This window comes from Myotis yumanensis, unplaced genomic scaffold (assembly GCF_028538775.1).
Source record: "Myotis yumanensis isolate MYYU_CA2020_CCGP unplaced genomic scaffold, mMyoYum1.0.hap1 SCAF_1, whole genome shotgun sequence".
NCBI lineage: Eukaryota > Metazoa > Chordata > Mammalia > Chiroptera > Vespertilionidae > Myotis > Myotis yumanensis.
This window is the reverse complement of record NW_027223752.1, coordinates 194,533,137-194,539,426: the sequence shown is the minus strand read 5'-3', so window position 1 is coordinate 194,539,426 and position 6,290 is coordinate 194,533,137. Positions and strand designations below refer to the sequence as shown.

Sequence of the window (6,290 nt, the reverse complement as noted above, 5' to 3'; positions counted from 1 at the left end):
ACTTAAATATTTCTGGAGGGAGGGACAAAGGGATAGAAAGGGGAAAGAAGAGAAGGAAGTAGAAGAGAAAGGGACGAAAAGTAACTTCTCAATTTCTACTCTGGGTCAATTCTTATGAAAATAACACCATCATAATCAGAGGAAACTGGAACACCTTTGAAAAAGATGGAATTTCAGCTTTGGCCAAACCCCCTTCTTTTTAATTCTTACACTTTGGAATGTGTATAATCATATTTATTACAATGGAAAGTCTGGAAACAATAATGTTTGCCCAATAGTAAGAAATTAGTTACATGAATTATGGTATATCTACTCAGTGAAAAACTATACAATCATTTAAGTCATACTCTATAGAAATGTTTACAGAAAGAGGAAATTGTTAAAAATACATCACTATTGAAAAAATATAGCATGATTCCAATTTTGTATTTTATTTAAAAACATATGAAAATAAGTCAAAATATTAAAAATTAATACATTTGAAAAGAGATATTACAAGTTTTTTAACTTTCTTCTTTGTACTCTGTATTTTCTAGATTTTTTCTGAAATGTAAATTTATAGAGTCTATTTATAATTGAACAAAAAAATAAATGTAAGTGTAAGCTATTGTATGAAAATATCCAGTGTTCTCAAGAAATGGTGGGTATTCTTATGTTCTGTTAAGAACACATAGTACAATATTTTAGGAGTGCAAATTGAACAGTATGAACCAAAATTTAATAATCATTCTCCTGGGACATTATCTTAAGGAGACTGGAAACAGTTGTGCTGGAATTTAAAACATTTGGATCTTAGAAAGTAATAAGATACATAGACCACATGTTTCATAACAACCCCCAGCAGAGTCTGGGCAGCAAACCGTAATCAACATTTCAATATTTCTGTAGCAAACATGAAGTGTTGAAATCAAGCTAGATAAATTAAGATTATAAATAGCCTCTGAATTCTAATCATATTTTGCCAAAAAATAAATTTGCACTAAATATAACAAAATATTTTTGTTTTACATAACTTTTTGGACTTCAGAAGTATAGACAAGAAAATATGGCCTCTAAATTAAGATATGTTATGTTCATCACAGCATTGCTTATTATGTCACTATGTGTATACTAATAAAAGATTAGTTCATAGAAAACTATGGTAATAATTACTAGTACATCCTGGAATAATATTTATCCACTGAAATTATATCAATCAGTATTCATGTTAATAGAAGGATCTTCACAACATGTTACTGAGTGTAAAAATGGGTTTCAAATGGATTTTTCTTTATCAGGATTTATTATAGAATTTGTGCTCCTGGAATGATGGAGTAGACATGGTTTTCCTTATTCCTCCTACTAAGTACAACTAAAAACCCCGCACATTATAAATAAAACTGTAAGAAGACTTTGAAAGGAGGAAAGAAGAAGGCAGGCTAGGTGATTACATCAGGTTCCAAGAAATGACATAGTGGTGAGCTCTCTGGATTTTCTTTTTGCATCATCTCAGATTTGGAGCAGAAGCTAGCTACCCAACAATATCAATTGCTGCAACAAACACCTATCCTGTGTAGCCAAAAAACCAGAAGAGGGGCAGCCAATCAGGAGCAATACTTTTAGACAATAACTACTATCCTCCAGCCAAACACCACAGAAAACCTCTGATCCCACTCCCACTCATGCCAGAAAGGGCTGAATGAGAATTCTAGACTTCTAGCCTCATCAGGATGTAATGAAGCACTATAACACCCCTCCAGGTATAAAAGAAAGCCAAGTAAAGAGCTGGTACTTTCATCCTTGCTGGCTGATAATGAAGTCCATTCACTGTGATGACAATAGCTACTATGTGGAAAGCCTACCTCTAAGTAACCTAGGTGTCTGTAGAGACCATGGTAGAGCCAGAAATCCCAACTTGCTGAGCAGTAAGAAAGAATACCACTATTGTTGGATATCAACAGAGGCCAAGTGGAGAATCTGAGCATCTCTCTCCACCTGGCATGAAGTTGTAATGAGGTAAAGCCACCCTTCCCCTGCTGGAATAATATCCCAAAAAGTGAGATAAAATAAGATACAGTATACAAAACATAATATAAAAATGACCAGATTTCAATAAAAAATTATTCATCGTACCAAGAACATATTAAAGAACTAGAGGCCCTGAGGAGCGGGCCTAAGCCAGCAGTTGGACATTTTTCTCACAGTCTCGGACTCCTCACTCTTTACCGCTCACCTGCTTGCTGCTCCTTAGTGCTGCCACAGAGGTGGGAGAGGCTCCCGCCACCACCGCTGTGCTAGCCAGCTGTGAGCCCAGCTTCTGGCTGAGCGGCGCTCCCCCTGTGGGAGCACCCTGACCACCAAGGGGCAGCTCCTTTGTTGAGTGTCTGCCTCCTCGTGGTCAGTGAGTGTCATAGCGACCAGTCGTTCCACTGTTAGGTCAATTTGCATATCAGGCTTTTATTATATAGAATTATACACCAAATTCAAATGGAGTTTATCCAGTGATGCAAGGCTGGTTCAATAGTTAAAAAATCAATCAATGTAATCCACCATATGAGCAGACTAAGGAAGAAAACTCATGTATCATACTGACTGATTTAGAAGCATTTCACAAAAGTTAACACCAATTAATGATCTTTTAAAACCCTTAGGAAAATAAGAATTGAGAGTAACTTCCTAAACTTGATAAAGAACATCTACAAAAATCCTATAGCTGACATGATACTTAAAGGTAAAGGACTGAAATCTTTACCTCTGAGATTAGGAACAAGGCAGGGATGTCTGCTACCATAACTTTAATTCAAGACAGTGCTGGAAGTTCAAGTCAGTGCAATACAATACTGGTAGGAGGGGTAGAGACTCAGAATGGGTAAGTCCTACCTCAACAGTGTAGCAATCAAGATGCAGGAGAGAAATCTCAGCAGAGAAGATTCCTCCCTCCCTGAGCACTAGCCCCATAGGAGCTCCCAAACCCAGGGTTCCAGTACCAGGAAAAGAAGTCCCAATAATTTCACGTAGTGAAACCCAGCACGGATTGCGTCCAGTGAAACAGAAGGCTTCTGGAGTCCTAGATGTTCCTCTTAAAGAGCCCATGCTCAGATTTACTTGCTGGCAGACTCACTTTATCTGAGCTCCAACACTGGGCAGCAGCTTATAAAGATCCAAAAACAGAGAAGAACCAAGATGGTGGCATTGGTAAACGTGATACTTGCCTCCCACAACCACATCAAAATTACAACTAAAATACAGGCAGTATGGTTGGGGCCACTGAGGCCAGAAGCAATGCACGCTGTGGCAGGCAGGAGGCTCAGCCATGTCTCAGTATTATGAGGACAAGTCGGAGGGCAACACATGCGGGGGTGTGAAGGAGCATCGGAGTGCCTCTCTGCTGCAGTCCCACTGTGTGCTCCAGGAAGGAAAATCCCCTCTGCAATATTTGAAGTAAGGAAACTTCAAAGCTTTGAAATATTTATTTTCTCAATGTAAAAGATCAATATTGGATGCCAGATCAAGATTCAAAGGAAGAAAAGGATATTGATGAGTATTCTGTTGAAACCAAGATATATACAACAAGGGATTTCCTCTGGTCATTAAAAAACAGAAATCAAAGTAGGAAACATGCTTTTTTCTAACACCTGTTTGGTCAGACCCTGGAGAGAATGAATGAGTTCTGTTTTTGAATATCTATAAATAATTTTCTTGTTCTAAGTTATTTTTAGAAGAAAAATTTAATTGACCAGTTATGAGCAGGGAGCATAATGAATGCATTTTAAGAATTGTTTTAAAGGCCCTAGCTAGTTTTGCTCAGCGATTAGAGTGTCTGCCAACAGACCAAAGGGCCGTGGGTTCAATTCCTGGGCAAGGGCATGTACCTGGGTTATGGGTTCACTCCCTGCCCCTGGAAGGGGTGTGGGTGGGAGAAAACCAGTTGATGTGTATATGTCTCCCTCTCTCCCCGATTCTCCTCCCCCTCCCTCCCACTATCTGAAAAGCATTGGAAAATATATCCTCAGGTATTTTGTGGGGATTGTGGCTGAGTGACACAGAGGCTCCTGGAGACCCAGGCACTTCCTCTTAAAGGGCTGGCCCATGAACTTACTAGTACTCAGACTCACTCCCTCTGAGCTCCAGTGCTGGGGCAGGGGCCTGGAAGGATCCAGGACCATATAGGGAGGAACTGGGTTGTCTGGCATTAGAGCAAGAACTCCGGGCAGCTTTCTCCCAGATAGGGATGCACGAAAGGGTCATTGTTTCTATGCTGAGACCTTCCCCATCACAGAGCTGACAACAGGCACCATATATGAGTCTCTAACCTAGTTCACACTGCTTGCTTCAAGCTGGTAAATCCTGAAACCCAGCCCCACACATTTGCAGCCCCACCCAAGTTGTTTGCTGTGGCTTTTCCATATGGATGGCCTGTCCTGACTCAGGCTTCAGACATTCCTAAAATCTCTGACACAAGCAGCAGCTAGCATCAGGGTGCCCCATATCACTCAATAAAAGGCCCCAGACCCAGCACTAACAGCAGCTTACCTTGCTTCACAGCTTGGCCTTTCCTAGAAACTTCCAAGCCCAACACAAGTAGCAGCCATCTGCAGATTGCTCTCTATCCTGATGGGTGGCCACAGGCAGGTCACAGGCAGTGGCTGACTTTGCACCTTCTGGGGGGGTGGGGGGAGGGGTCAAGAGCCAGTGTACCTGGTGAACAGCTTCAGACTTCACCGATTACAAGTCTAGGCATCCATGAATGACACAATCAAGTGGCAGACATAGTGAGCATCAAAGCCCCACTGAAGCAAGTCCTGCTCCATAGGAGTGTCTTCTGCACAGCAGCTCTTCCACTATAGTCACAGCTGTTCCTCACAGCCAATTGACCTGGGGATGAATTCCTCCCAGTGATGCCAATAGCCAACAAGGCTCAACTACAACAAGACAGTGCATACAGCCCACACAGGGGCACATCTAGAGTGCCCAGCTCAGAGGACTGGGGAGGCTGAGCCACTGGGCCCTACAGGACACTACTACACAAGGCCGCTCTACCAATTCCAGGAGACATAGCAGCTCTACCTAATACATAGAAACAGACACAGGGAAGTAGCCAAAGAAACATGTCACAAATGAAATAGCAGAAGAAATCTCCAGAAAAAGAACTAAATGAAAGGGAAGAAAGGAAACTATTAGATACAGAGTTCAAAACAATGGTTATAAGGATGCTCAAGGATCTTAATGAGAGCTTCAATGGACTTAGTGAGAATTTCAAGGAATTAGTAAGAACATCAAAGACATGAATAGGACCAGTCAGAAATGAAGGATACACTATTTGAAATAAAGAATAAATTACTAGGAGTCAACAGTATAATAGAAGATGCAGATAATCAAATCAGTGATTTGGAATATGAAGAAGCAAAAAACACCCAATCCGAAGAGCAAAAAGAAAAATGAATCCAAAAATATGAAGGTAGCGAATGGGAGTGCCAGAAGAAGAAGAGAGAACAGGATATTGAAAATCTATTTAAATAAATAATAACAGAAACCTTTCCCTGCCTGTGAAAGAACTAGACTTACAAGTCCAGAAAGCACAGCAAGTCCCAAACAAGAGGAAACCAGAGAGGCTCACACCAAGACACATCATAATTAAAATGCAAAAGGTTAAAGACAAAGAGAGAATCTTAAAAGAAGCAAGAGAAAAGCAGTTAGTTACCTACAAAGGAGTGCCCATATGACTATCAGCTGATTTTGCAACAGAAACTTTAAAGGCCAGAAGGGAGTGGCAAGAAATATTAAAAATGATGAATAGCAAGGACCTACAACCAAGATTACTCTACCCAGCAAAGCTATCATTTAGAATTGAAGGTCAGATAAAGAGCTTCACAGACAAGAAAAAGCTAAAGGAGTTCATTGCCATTAAACCAGTATTACATGAAATATTGAAGGGTATTCTTTAAGAAGAGGAAGAAGGGGAGGAGGAAGAGGATGAGGAGAAGGAGAAGGAGGAGGAGGAGGAAGAGGAAGAGGAAGAAATATGAACAATAAAATGGCAATAAATACATATCTATCAACAACTGAAAGTAAAAATCAAAATTACCAAACAAGGAATCTAATGAAGAAAATAAACTGATGAATAAAACAGAACCAGAGGTATAGAAACATGGAACAGACTAAGGAATCTCAGAGTAAAGGTGTGGGGGAGGGACAGGAAGAGATTAACCAAAGAACTTATATGCATATATTCATTACCCATGGACACAAACAATAGGGTTGTGAAGGCCTGGGGCTGGGTGAGAATTGGACGGAGGGGGATGTGAGGGGGA

The 6,290-nt window shown here is 40.5% G+C and overlaps 1 pseudogene; it reads left to right on the top strand.

Moving 5' to 3' along the window:
* The first annotated feature begins 3,292 nt into the window (after window positions 1-3,292).
* Window positions 3,293-3,517, top strand: LOC139006988 (cytochrome c oxidase assembly factor 5 pseudogene; annotated as a pseudogene).
* The last annotated feature ends 2,773 nt before the right edge of the window (window positions 3,518-6,290 follow it).